The sequence below is a fragment of the Hordeum vulgare genome, chromosome 6H (genome assembly GCF_904849725.1).
Source record: "Hordeum vulgare subsp. vulgare chromosome 6H, MorexV3_pseudomolecules_assembly, whole genome shotgun sequence".
In the NCBI taxonomy this organism is placed as follows: domain Eukaryota; kingdom Viridiplantae; phylum Streptophyta; class Magnoliopsida; order Poales; family Poaceae; genus Hordeum; species Hordeum vulgare.
Genome location: NC_058523.1, coordinates 469946199 through 469961136, shown reverse-complemented (window position 1 = coordinate 469961136; position 14938 = coordinate 469946199).

Here is a 14938-nt window from a genome sequence, read left to right as displayed (position 1 = left end):
TTTCAGATCTGAAATTATTATGTTGTCACCAATATATGTGTGTTTTAGATCCGATCTTGCAAGTTTTAGTTACCTACTATGTGTTATGACCCGGCAACCCCGGAGTGACAATAACTGGAACCACTCCTGGTGATGACCATAGTTTGAGGAGTTCATGTGTTCACCAAGTGCTAATGCATTGGTCCGGTTCTTTATTAAAAGGAGAACCTTAATATCCTGTAGTTTCCTTTTGGACCCCGCTGCCACGGGAGGGATGGACAATAGATGTCATGCAAGTTCTTTTCCCTAAGCATGTATGATGACACACGGAATGCATGCCTACATCACATTGACGAACGGGAGCTAGCCACATATCTCTCCGTGTTATAACTGTTGCATGATGACTATCATCCAAACAAATCACCAACCCATTGCCTACGAGTTTGTCCCACTGCTGTTGTTACTTGTTTTGCTCTGCTGCTGTTACTACTGTTGTTGCTGTTGTTACTTGTTTTGCTCTGCTGCTGTTACTACTGTTGATGCTACTGTTACTTGTTTTGTTGTGCTGCCGTTACTACTGTTGCTGCTACTGTTACTTGTTGATGTTGTTACTTGCTACTGTTGCTACTGCTGTCACTACTGTTGTTCCTTGCCACAGCTGCTACTCGTTACACCGCTGCTACCTGCTACAATTCTTGTTTGCACGACGTTGACGGGAAAGACTATTTCCCGTCCACGGGCAACTTCTGGCGCCATTGATACAATCGTTAGGAATAGTCTGTCGTCAACAGATCGTTTCTGACACCGTTGTTATCATACTACTTTGCTGCTAATACTTTGCTTGCAGATACTAATATTTTAGGTGTGGTTGAATCTGACACATTCAGCTGCTAATACTTGAGAGTATCCTCTCACTTCCTGTCCGGCGAACCAACAAATTTGGGTTGAATACTCTCCCACGAAAACTGCCGCGAACCCACGCGTTGGTGGGCCATTGCAAGACAATTGCTAATTGTTGAGCAACTGGGAGCAGTTCTGACTCCGTTGCCGGGGAGGCATCAAGTCAGGAACACGTCAACATCATTCTTCTAGTGCTGTTGCCGAGGACTGCTAGTAGCATTTTTCTGGCGCCGTTGTCGGGGAAGCGATTGCTATATTTTCTGAGTCACTTGAGATTTATATCTGCTGATCACTATGAAGAATCTGAAAGATCAAAAAACCAGAGTTTTGCCCTCAACTACAAGGGGAGGTAAGGAACTGCCACTCTGCACTTGATTCACCTTCAGTTATGAGTAAGTTTGCGACACCACCTCTTGCTAGAAATCTTGATATGTCGCCTATGCCTGATACTGCTAGAGATCCTATGCCTGATACTGCTAGAGATACTATGCATCATACTTCTAGAGATGATATGCCTGATACTGCTAGAGATACTATGCCTGATACTGCTAGAGATTCTATGCCTGATACTGCCTTGCCTGATGATGCTATGCTTGATACTGTTAGAGATACTACTTTGCCTGATGTGCCACTAGGGGTATTCTTTGATGCTCATATTGCTAGAGTTACTGCCAATGCTCGTGATGCTTCTAAAACTGCCGATACTATTGAGATAGAACCTGCTTTTGCTCCTGCTAGATCTAGCTCTCCTAGATATGAATTGTGTGATATATAGTGAGGGTTACGTTATGGAGGGAGAGATAGCTAAGGATTTTCTTGTGTGTAAGGATGCCTATGATGCTGAGAAATTACTTCTCAAGTGGAAGGAAAAATCTCTGAAAGCTAGGATGAAATACGACCCGAAGTTTGCCACTTCACCTATCTTTATCACCGATGAGGATTATGAATTCTCTGTCGACCCTGAGATAATCTCTCTAGTCGAATCTGATCCTTTCCATGGTTATGAGTCTGAGACGGTCGTAGCCCATCTTACCAAACTACATGATATAGCCACCCTTTTCACTAGTGAGGAGAAGATCCGCTACTACTATATCCTTAAGTTGTTTCCTTTCTCTCTAAAGGATGACGCTAAAGCCTGGTTCACTTCTCTTGCTCCTGGATGTGTGAGTAGTCCCCAGGATATGGTCTATTACTTCTGTGAGAAATATTTCCCTGCCCATAAGAAGCAAGCTGCCTTGCAGGAAATATACAACTTTGCTCAACTCAAAGAAGAGAGTCTCCCACAAGCTTGGGGGAGGCTCATCCATCTACAGAATGCTTTGCCTGATCACCCTCTTAAGAAGAATGAGATACTTGATATCTTCTATAACGGACTTACCGATGCTTCTAGAGACCACCTAGATAGTTGTGCTGGTTGTGTTTTTAGGGAACGAACTATAGAACAAGCTGAGATTCTACTGAATAACATCTTGATCAACGATAATTCTTGGACTATTCCCGAACCACCTCCTAAGACAACTCCTAAGAAAAGAGTTATTCTATTCCTCAGTCCCAAAGATATGCAAGAAGCCAAGAAATCTATGCAAGAGAAAGGCATTAGATCTGAAGATGTCAAAAATCTAGCACCTATCGAAGAGATCCATGGTCTCGATAACCCGATACAAGTAGTAGAATTGAATTCTCTGCGTAGGTTTGATGAGAGTGATATTCCTTTTGATAAACCTACTAGCCTATGCTTTGATGAATTTGACAACTTTGTTGCCAAACAACAGAGTTTCAATTATTATGTTAGCAGACATTTGGAACAAAGTACTCGTATGCTTAGCCATTTAAGTGCTTGTGTAGACAGAAATGTCAATGATCTGAAGCTTCTGAGTAAACATGCCTCTATGATTACTACTCAGGTAGAACAAGTACTTAAAGCTCAAAATGACTTGCTCAATGAATTAAATGACAACTCTGTCAGAGTCATTACTAGAGGAGGCAAAATGACTCAGGAACCTTTGTATCCTGAAGGCCATCCTTAGAGAATTGATCAAGATTCTCAAGGAATTAATGCTGATACACCCAGTCATCCTAAGGAGAAAAAGAAGGATGATAGAAACCTACATGTCAGTTCACCAAATACTGTCACACCTGAAGAACCTAATGATATTTCTGTGTCTGATGCAGAAACACAATCTGGTGATGAACATGAACCTGGTGACAATATGGACAACGATGTTCATAATGATGCTCAACCTAGCAATGAGGAGGATGTGGAGATTGAACCTACGGTTAATCCTGATAACCCACAACCTAAGAGATACGATAAGAATGACTTCACTGCTAGGAAGCATGGTAAAGAAAGGGAGCCATGGGTTCAGAGACCTATGCCCTTTCCTCCTAAGCCATCCAAGAAAAAGGATGATGAGGATTTTTTGCGCTTCATTGAGAAGATAAGACCCGTCTTTCTACAGATGCGGTTAACTGATATGCTCAGGATGTCTCCGTATGCCAAGTACATGAAAGATATCGTGACTAATAAACGGAAGATACCAGATCTTGAGATCTCCACCATGCTTGCCAATTACACTTTCAAAGGTGGAACTCCTAAGAAACTTGGTGATCCTGGAGTGCCCACTATACCTTGCTCCATCAAAGGAAACTACGTAAGAACTGCCTTATGTGACCTTGGAGCCGGTGTTAGTGTTATGCCGCTCTCTCTTTATAGTAGACTTGAATTGGATAAGTTGACACCCACTGAAATTTCTGTGCAAATGGCCGACAATCAACTGCTTTCCCTATCGGCATTTGCGAGGATGTACCTGTTGTGGTTGCTAACAGCACTATCTTAACAGACTTTGTTATCTTGGATATTCCCGAGGACGATGCCATGGCTGTCATCCTCGGAAGACCCTTTTTAAACACTGCAGGGGCTGTTATAGATTGCAACAAAGGCAATGTCACTTTCCATGTCAACGGTAATGAGCATACAGTGCACTTTCCAAAGAAACGATATCAAGTACATTGCATCAATGCTATCGAAAAGACTTCATCGATTCTTATTGGGAGATTTGAATGCCCTATTCCTCGTGTCAAGATGAAGTATGATTTGCTTGTTGGGGAGATACATATCCCCATTGAGGTGACTTAGTGGCTATTCGAAAATTCTTCGTTCTCTTTTGCGATTCGAGAAGGTTTTGTCATGAGGGTTTGATCAACCCCATTGCCGGATTTCTTTCGATGACCATGAAATGGATGGATCAAAGAGTCACATACCTCTGTTTTAAGCTTTCACTTTCTGTTGCTTAGAAGAAAAATGATAGATTTAATTTAGTTTTTCCTATTTTCTGTTTTAGCGTCCCGGAGAAAAATACCCCAAAAATAAAAGTTCTCCGATGGCCCTGAAAATCTAGTATGATTTTTTCTGGAATATTTGAAAAATACTGGGACTGAGAGCTGGCGTGGGGGCCACAGCAGTGGGCCGCAAGCCGTGTAGCCGCCGCCCCCCTGGTGGCGGCTACCAAGCTTGTGGGGCCCATAGGGACCCCCTCCACTCATTCCAGCTCTCATCCTCTTCTTCCACCTCCAGAAAAAATCGTTTCGCAGCTCAAACCCGTGTTCTTGCTCATTTGGCTGAAATTTTTGATCTCCTTGCTCAAAGCACCATTCTCCGAACCGTTTTGGGGAAATTACTCCTTGGTAAGTGACTCCTCCATTGGTCCAATTAGTTCTTGCTCTAGTGCTTTATCCTTTGCGTATTCTTGCTACCTTGGTGACCCTGTTCTTGAGCTAGAAATGTTGATTTTAGCTGGTCCCAAGTAGTTTTAGCGCGTGATACAGTCTCTAGGCACTAGTAGGAGTAATTGCTACAAGGTGTGGTTGGTCTTCATTCACTTTTCTCTTGAACTTCAAAATTTTCAGCAAAAGGAAATTATGTTCAGGAGGAGGTTCCTCAAGTAAGAAGGGTCCCCATCTTTCTTTTCGGGAGCCCGAACCTTATCAACTAAGGGACGCACCGGTACAACCATGTGAATGGCCTTCCGATGAGTTCATGATCGAAGCAGGCTTCAAGGATGAGTTTGATACACTTGTCCGTAATGCCGGGTTAGCAGAATTCCTCTCAGATAAATGTGAATAGTATGCTAAGCTCACTGCCTCTTTTGTGCGTAGATTTAAATTTTCAGTTGGTCGTGACTCATCCATACTGTTTGATCTGTATGATAAATCCTACACCATGGATTTGGAGGATTTCAATAGGATTTGCAAGATACCCGATGGGGGTAGTCTTAATGATCCTACTAAGTCTTTGGTTAGAGACTTTGTCTCCAGTATAACTGTTGGAGAAACTAGAGATATCACGCAAGCTACCATAGGAAGCATTAATTTCCCTGCCTTGCACTACTTTGCCCTCTTCATAGGTAGGTGCATTAACGGCAAGGGTGCACATTGTCACCTATGCGCATCCGAACTTAGTATCCTTAAGAGCGCAGTAACAGGTGACAGGAGCTTCAACATGGGAGCTATAATAGCAAGGAGGCAGAATAATAATGCCATTGAGGAGGATTTCTTTGGTGGAATTTATGCTACACACTTAGCAAATTTTCTTGGAGTACCCATCCGTTCAGGAGACCCCCCTCTCTGTACAGCCTACCTTGATCGTGCCGCTCTAACAGGCTACCATTTCCTTGAGAGGGATGATGAATCCCTCCTATACCGTTTGATATTTAACCGGCAGCGTGTTTTCCATATTACCCTTCCTGCTCCTGCTTTCTTTGACTTTCAGGTAAAACGGAGATACTACATAACCATAGGAGAGGCAGAGGAGTATGAGAGGGAGGCGACGGCTGCTCGACTCCGTGAGGCAGCTATTCAGGCAGTGGCTGCAGCACTCTCGTATAACACCCATTATGATTTTGGGTTTCGCCAGGACCATCCTTGGGAGTAGACCAAGCTAGGCCAAAAGCCTAAGCTTGGGGGAGTACGTGTTCTCAGCGACCTTACATTCATGCTTATGCTTTCACTCTGTCAGTAGGTGTTTACACTTTGCCGTTGTATTATCCATGCTAGTTTATTTTCGTTTTCTTGTTTTCTTGTTTTGTGTCCTTTTGAGAAAACCCAAAAATATTTTTCTTTCTTCTTTTGCTTGTTGGGAGTTTTCCCGTGTAGATAGTTTTCTTGTTCTTTGGGTCAAGGTAGAAGATATTGGTTACAATGTTTAGTGGCTCTTGCATGCATACCTGTTTAGCTTTCAAAGAGCCATATTACTTTGTCTTCTCCTTTGTGTTTGCCTGCAGATTCAGCTTAGTCCATTGCACGAGCACTCTTATTATTGTTCACATCGTTCGATCGTGCAAATGAAAGGCAATAATGATGATATATGATGAAGTGACTGAGACTGGAAAAGCTGGTATGAACTCTATCTATTTTGTTTTTGTAAATATGACTAGCTTGTCATGCCTGATTCAGCTTTGTTGTGAGAGAACCATGTTTGCAGTGACAACCTAGAGATCATAGTTTCTAATGCCATGCTTAACTAGCTGAGCGCTTATAATGGTTTGTCTTGAATGCCAACATAGATTTTGAGATGACTATAATGTAGTATTATAGGATGGTATTCTCCTTTGAATGATTCAAGTGGCTTGACTTGGCGCATGTTTGTGCATGTAGTTGAAACAAAATCAGCATAGCCTCTATAATGTTCGTGTTCATGGTGATTTATATCCTGTTCATGCTTGCATTCAATGTTAGTCAAACTCATTGCATCTTGATGACTGTTGTTGCTCTCTAGTTGGTCGCTTCCCGGTCTTTTGCTAGCCTTCACTTGTACTAAGTGGAATACTGCTTGTGCATCCACTTCCATAAACCCAAAAAAATTTCCATGAGAGTCCACCATACCTACCTATTTGCGGTATCTACCTGTCGTTCCAAGTAAATTTGCATGTGCCATTCTCTAAAACTTCAAGAAATAATCTGTTTTGCACGCCCGAACCGCTCATGTGGTGACAGGGGGTTATTGATATCTTCCATGTTAGGCATGTTATCCTCGACATGTGTTTATTCACTGTCATTCACGAGAAAGGGGCCGGTAATTGGAATGCCCAGTTCCACGCCTAAATCAAAAACATAACTATAAGACAAGACTCCCCCCGGATTGATGTTAGTATGCACGGTACCCGAGGATTCGGCTAGCCGTGGAGTGTGATTGATTGGTGGTGGGGGAGTTAAAACTTTACTTTTCTGTTTGGGAACCGCCCTATAGCATGAGTAGCGTGGAAGATATTGAGAACTCTTGGTCATTGCGTTGACAATGAAAGCATGACACCCAAAATTATTATCTCTGTTTTCAAAGCTTGAGCTCTGGCACCTCTGCAAATCAATGCTTCCCTCTGCGAAGGGCCTGTCTATTTATTTTCCTGTTGAGTCATCCTCTTCTTATTTAAGCACCAATTAGAGAGCACCTTTGTCATTTTTATGCTTTGCTTTTGATTGATATTGAGTATGACTATGACTGGATCTTCGTTGCTATGAATTACAATGTTTAGTCAGCCCTTGATCTTTGAAAGTGCTCTGCATTTATGTTTTGCGGTCTCAGAAAGAGCTAGCGAGATACCACCTATTCATATTGCTTCATGCTTGTTTTGATTGAATTGTTGGTATTTGAAACTCATTATTATTTGCTCGTCAGCTGATTATGCCATTGATATTAGTTTACCGTGAGACCTTTGTGTCACTTGCTTATGTGGTTAACTTGTGATCTTGCTGAAATTCTGGTTATGAGTTAGACATAGTTGCAACAACAAGATCAAACAGAGTTTGTCAAAGTTTTTCTTTCTCATTCAGTTTGTCAACTGAGTTGCTTGAGGACAAGCAAGGTTTTAAACTTGCGGGAGTTGATACGTCTCCATCATATCTACTTTTCCAAACTCTTTTGCCCTTGTTTTGGACTCTAATTTGCATGATTTGAATGGAACTAACCTCGACTAGGGATGTTTTCAGCAGAATTGCCTTGGTATTGTTTTTGTGCAGAAATGAAAGTTCTCGGAACGTCCTGAAAATTTACGAAGAATATTTCTGGAAAATATGAGAAATACCCGCGCAAAGATCCACCAGAGGGGATGGGCCAGTGGGCCACAAGCCCTGTAGCCGCCACCCCCCTCGTGGCGGCTAGCAAGCTTGTGGGGCCCACGTGGCTCTCCCGCCCCCAAACTCAGCTCTATAAATTCACTTTCGTCCCAGAAAAAATTGGGAGAGAAGATTTCATCGCGTTTGCGATACGGAGGCGTCGCCACATCCTGTTCTTCATCTGGAGGGCAGATCTGGAGTCCGTTTTGGGCTCCGGAGAGGGAAAATCGTCACCATCATCATCATCAACCTTCTTCCCTCTCCAATTCCATGAAGCTCTTCATCGTTTGTGATTAATCTATTCGTAGGCTCGCTGGGCGATGATGAGTAGGATGAGATCTATCATGTAATCGAGTTAGTTTCGACGGGGATTGATCCCTAGTATCCACTATGTTTTGAGATTGATGCTGCTACTACTTTCCATGCTTAATGCTTGTCACTAGGGCCTGAGTACCATGATTTCAAATCTGAAATTATTATGTTGTCACCAATATATGTGTGTTTTAGATCCGATCTTGCAAGTTGTAGTTACCTACTATGTGTTATGACCCGGCAACCCCGGAGTGACAATAACCGGAACCACTCCCGGTGATGACCATAGTTTGAGGAGTTCATATGTTCACCAAGTGCTAATGCGTTGGTCCGGTTCTTTATTAAAAGGAGAACCTTAATAACACGTAGTTTCCTTTTGGACCCCGCTACCACGGGAGGGATGGACAATAGATGTCATGCAAGTCCCTAAGCACGTATGACGACACACGGAATGCATGCCTACATCACATTGACGAACGGGAGCTAGCCACATATCTCTCCGTGTTATAACTGTTGCATGATGAATATCATCCAAACAAATCACCGACCCATTGCCTACGAGTTTGTCCCACTGCTACTGTTACTTGTTTTGCTCTTCTGTGGTTACTTGTTTTGCTCTGCTTCTGTTACTACTGTTGCTGCTGCTATTACTTGTTTTGCTCTGCTACTGTTACTACTGTTGCTTTTACTGTTACTTGCTGTTGTTGTTACTTGCTACTGTTGCTACTTTCTACTGTTGTCACTACTGTTGTTCCTTGCTACTGCTGCTACTCGTTACACCGCTGCTACCTGCTACAATTCTTGTTCGCACGACGTTGAAGGGAAAGACTATTTCCCGTCCACGGGCAACTTCTGACGCCATTGATACAATCGTTAGGAAAATTCTGCCGTCAATAGATTGTTTCTAACACCGTTTTTATCATACTACTTTGCTGCTAATACTTTGCTTGCAGATACTAATCTTTCAGGTGTGTTTGAATCTGACACATTCATCTGCTAATACTTGAGAGTATCCTCTCACTTCCTGTCCGGCGAACCAACAAATTGGGTTGAATACTCTACCCTCGAAAACTGTCGTGAACCCACGCGTTGGTGGGCCATTGCAAGAAAATTGCTAATTGTTGAGCAACTGGGAGCAGTTCTGACTCCGTTGCCGGGGAGGCATCAAGTCAGGAACACGTCAACAAGATTCTTCTAGTGTCATTACCGGGGACTGCTAGCAGGGGCTCAGAGCAGAGGCAGGTGTGCGGAGGCGAGGTGGGGTCGGCATGGTCGAGCGGAACCGATGGGAGGCCGGGCCATAGGTGGAGCGTGACCTGGGTCGGCGAGCGCGGGCGCACAGCCACGCGGGCGACAAGGGCGTCGGACACGACGTGGGTGGCTAGATTGCGCACAGGCGGAACCGATCGTGGCCAAAGGCGGAGTTGGCGCGGGAGGGGCAGAGGTAGGTGCGCGGAGTCTAGGCGAGGCGGGAGGCCGGGTCGTAGGCGGAGCGTGGCTAGAGTCTGCGAGCGCGGGCGCATGGCCATGTGGACAACGAGGCGCGTGGGCGATGGTGCGGGTGGCCAGAGAGCATGGAGGCGGAGCCGACCGCGGTCTAAGGCGGAGTCGGCATGGGCGGGACGTGGCAGCCGTAGGCCATGGCGGCGGTAGAAGGTGAAGCCAGGTGGAGGGTGATGGTGAGCGGAGCCGGTAGGAGGCCGAGCCATAGGCGGAGCGCGACCGGAGTCAGGGAGCGCGGGCGCACGTCCATGCGGGCGATAAGGCGCGCGACTAATGGTGCGGGTGTCCAGAGCACGCGGAGGCGTAACCGGCTGCAGCCGAAGGCGGTGTCAACGCAGGCGGCGGCAGAGGGAGGCTCGGGGAGGTGAGGCAAGGCGGGATGCCAATACGTAGGCGGAGCACGAACGCACGGCCACGCGGGCGATGAGGCGCGTGGGCGACGGTGCGGGTGGCCAGATGGCGCGAAAGCGAAGCTGGGCTCGATCGAAGGCATAGTCGGCGCGAGCGGGACGCAACAGCGACATGCCGTGGTGGCGGCAGTAGGTGGAGCCAGGACGAGGGCGGTGGCGACGAGTGGGCAAACGGGCGCGCGGAGCTGCACGGCTAGCCGGAGTAGAAGGGTCATGGGAGGCGGTCACACGCGGGGGGTTCAGCTGGCGTAGGAGCCGGCTGGCGTGGGACGACGAGCGATACTGGCGGCACGCCGAGAAGAGAGGCCGCGCCGGCGGACGTGAAGAGGACGCGCGCAGTCATGCGGGGGTGATGGAAGGCTAAGCCCCATATCGGGACCCCGACTTGGGTTGGTTGAGGCTGTGCAGCAGCAGGCGGGAGGAGGCAGCAAGAGGTGGAGTGGCCGGAGCTGACTCGGTTGGTGAGGACATAGCCGGGCACAATGCGACAGGGGGCGTCGGAGGAGGCGCGTCGGTGCCGGCGCGCAGACGGCACAACAACATGGTGAAGGAAGCGATGGTCACACACTGAGGCGCCGAGAGGCCGACATTGTGGGGGTCGCGTCGGCACAGGGATGTGGTGGCCGGGACGAAGGTAGCGCGGTGACGCGGGGACTTCGGGAGGCCGGTGTCGCGGTGGTTGCGACAAAGAGGGTCTCGCCCGAACCGTAGTTCGAGCAGCAACTAGCCCCATGGTGGGCTCCAACTATCGTCGTTTTCTCGCAACAGATGCCAGGGGGTGTCTAATTAAGGTGAGAGCAAGGTTGCTGTGTGAAAGCACAATTGCTTCCTAGAGTGGTTTTGATAATTGATCACAACATGTGCATCATTGGACTAATAAGTTTATCCAAGTATATTTCCGAAAAGTTCAAAAGATGCTTTGGCTAAAGGCTTATGTGGAGATGCCCCTTGATGCAAGGAAGGAATAGGATTGGCCCAAGCTTCAATCTAGAAGACTCTTCATTTTTATATTTATGAGAAATCGCATTTGAGTCCATAGGAAAACCAATACTATTAAAAGAGCTTTCTCGAGAGATAGAGCTTTTGACTTTATTTGCTCTCTTTTGGTTTTACAGAACTTTGATCCGTTGGATGACTTTATCCAGTTCCCTGTGTTTGATCATATGCTTTGCTTGATTGATGCTACACTATTATCTTTTAGCTATCTTTGTGATGACCATTCACTAATCTTGTTGGTGTCATGTGCATTACTAGTCATTCTTATCTTGTACGCGCAGCCCCAATGTAACGCCCAAGATGCGATCATATCCTCAATTTGGCATGAGGGCCTCGTCAGGGATAGAAGCGCATCTCGTCATTTCGCAAGAATGGATATCGTTACAAATACATGTACTGAACAGATAAGATATATGGAATTGGCTTACACTCGCCACAAGCTACATCAGAGTCACATCAGTACAATACATAAATATCACGACGAAGAGCAGGGTCCGACTACGGACGAAAACAAACGAGAAAAGAGAACGACGTCCATCCTTGCTATCCCAGGCTGCCGGCCTGGAACTCATCCTAGATCGATGATGAAGAAGAAGAAGAAACTTCAAATGAACAATCAACGCGCTCGCGTCAAGTAACCTTTACCTATACCTGCAACTGGTGTGGTAGTAATCTTTGAGCCATAGGGGACTCGGCAATCTCATTTCCAAAGGTATCAAGACTAGCAAAGCTTAATGGGTGAGGTATGGTTAAGTGGTGAGGCTGCAGTAAGCGTCTAAGCATGTATTTGAGGTGGCTAACTTACGAGTACAAGAATAAAGAGGGGGATGATCTACGCATAGCGGACGTGAACTACTGATTATCAAATGAATGATCATGAACACCTACTTGTGTCAAACATAACCCCACCGTGTCCTCCATCGGAGAAGGAGCTCACGAAAGAGACAATCATGGTTATGCACTCAGTTGGCATATTTTAATTAAGTTAACATCAAGTTGTCTAGAACCAGTGTTAAACAAAGTTTCCACGTTGCCACATAACCGCGGGCATGGCTTTCCGAAAGATTTAACCCTGCAGGGGTGCTCCAACTAGTCCATCACAAATTACCACAAGCCGCATAGAAATCCTCGATCACGAAGCTCGCGATCTCGTCGGTCTCCTTAGTGGAAAACCTCAACTCCGAGATTACCCAAAGCATCACCGGAATCCCGATCCACAAGATATCTCGTAAAAGGTAAAACTAATCCAGCAAGGCCACCCGGTGTGTCGACAAACCCGATAGGAGCCGCGTATCTCGTTCTCAGGACACACCGTCTATGCATAGTGGATGGTAGCCAAACGCTCGAGTTGCCCCGAGGTGGCACCGCCGACTGCTAGGTCGGTGGACGAACACTCATGCGGAGCACTAGCCCGGGGGTTGATTAATTATCCTCGAGGTCCGGAAAGTCCCTATGCAATTTTATTAAGTTATTAGGCATATGTAAAACCAATGTTGGGCCTTGCCAGACCAGCTTTAATCTAAAACAAATTATCAAGGGGGTCCCCATAACAACCCCGATCGTGTTAGGGGCGCTCAATTATGGAACATAACATCGGTAGCCGAAACTAAGGGGGCAAAGGTGAAACAAAACACCAGGCTAGAAAGGCCGAGCCTTCCACCTTTTACCAAGTATATAGGTGCATTAAATGAAACATCATTAATATGGTGATATAACAATGAACCCATGTTGTCACACGGAAGCAACTGCACCTGCAACTAGCAACGCTGACACATGGTTAAGCAAGCAGCAACATAGCCAATCAGTGGTTTGCTAGGTTGTGAACAGGTTAAGGTTTTCATGGCATTGTTGACAGGCTGATATTTAACAGGTGGTAGGCAACAAGACACAACGATAGAAATGGTAAAGCTAGCAAGGCAATGATAGTAATGGTATCTGGGGAAATGGTCATCTTGCCTGAGATCCCCCTGAGAAGAAGAACGACTCTGTGAAGCAGACGAACCGATGTAGTCGAACGGGTCCTCACTTTCCAACACGCTTGCAGAACTCTATCGAGATGAAGCAAACCGGAAACAATCATCAACACATACATTCACCACGGCATATGAACGACAATATGCAATCCACATATGATGCATGATCAGTTGAATATATGCAAGACATGGCATGTCAATTCACAACAATCAAACACTACACATTAAGTGAAGTTCAATATGCAACGAGTTGCATATTGACGAAACTCCACATACAAATTATTTAGTTCTATCCCGAGGAGGTACACGGCAATATTAAATGTGGTTAAACATGGCAAGAGGTGAAGCATAATTAATCTACCTATCTAGGCATTTTAAATGAGGTCGGAAATGACATATAGCATCTCCGAGATAACCTTATACGTTAGTTTATAATTCTGTCCAGATCTGAATTAACACGTTTAAATATTTGTTGAACAGAAAAATAAATAGGTTCACGTGATTCTACATGTTGTTACAATCAATTTACACATAGAGAACATCTCCAACGGAGCTACGGATCAAAAGATACGAACACCGCAAGATATGATGGCATGAATGCAATATGCGTGCAAATGGCATCCACAACATTTCAAAACACACAACTAGCAAGATATTGTGAAACTACACGGGATTCTAAGCAACTTTCATATAGGACACGATCAAAATGGAGCAAAGGTTCAACAACTACGAGCTAAACAAGAAATAGACATAATCTGCCAAAATTAGCCACATAGCATTTTCTGCACCCTCGCACCACTAGCTACACAAGTCCAAAATGCTCAAACAAGGATTGAGGCAATAGAGGTCAATATGCACTACAACATACAACCAATAACATCTAGCATGGAGGCATGGATCACTAGGAAAAGAACTTACAAAATGGCACCTCACACACCGTTTTAGACTTAGTGAAAATAACTGTTTATGACAGTGCAGTTTTCGATCTGAAGGCATATTGACAACAGAAAAACCATAAGCTATAGGACTCCAAATGGCATGAAAATTGACAGCATGCTAGAGAATCTTAAGGTCTACAACTAACTCCATTGCACCATCCTCAAAAGAGCTACCGATCACAGATAAACACATGACAAGACAACAACAAAATATAACAGATTTCACACTAAGAGCAAGCAAACAACACCTAAACATGGATTTCTATTGCAACCAAAATTACCAGAGGCTAGCCTACACATCCAAGGGCATATCTCTAGTTGACAATTTATTCATATCATGCACGGATTAAATCCCACAAAATAAACAAAAGGGCAACATGGCAAAATATCACGCACACTAACTTGCTCAAAAGCTAAAACTAAATGCATAGTTAAATTCTATGGATTTTTTACCCCAAAAACATGTATAAAATGAGGGGTTGCAAAATAAAAATTAACATGGTATAATAAACTAGTGACGGAACCTACATGCAAAAATTCAAACAACTACTCTAAAGTTCATGGCAAAAGGTCCCTAAAAACATGAGCATTTAAACTACGGGGTTTGAGCAATCCGAACATGCACGAAAATTAATACGGGATAATCCCCTATTAGGACAGCACGCAAAACTAGTCATATGTCAAGTTAAATCACTTCAAACATGCATGCAAGTCACAAAATATGAATCTACGTGAAAAACTACACAAGTTACATATATAAAACATTCCGATCCGATACACGATGTAAAAGTTATAGATATTTTAAAATACGACATACTCC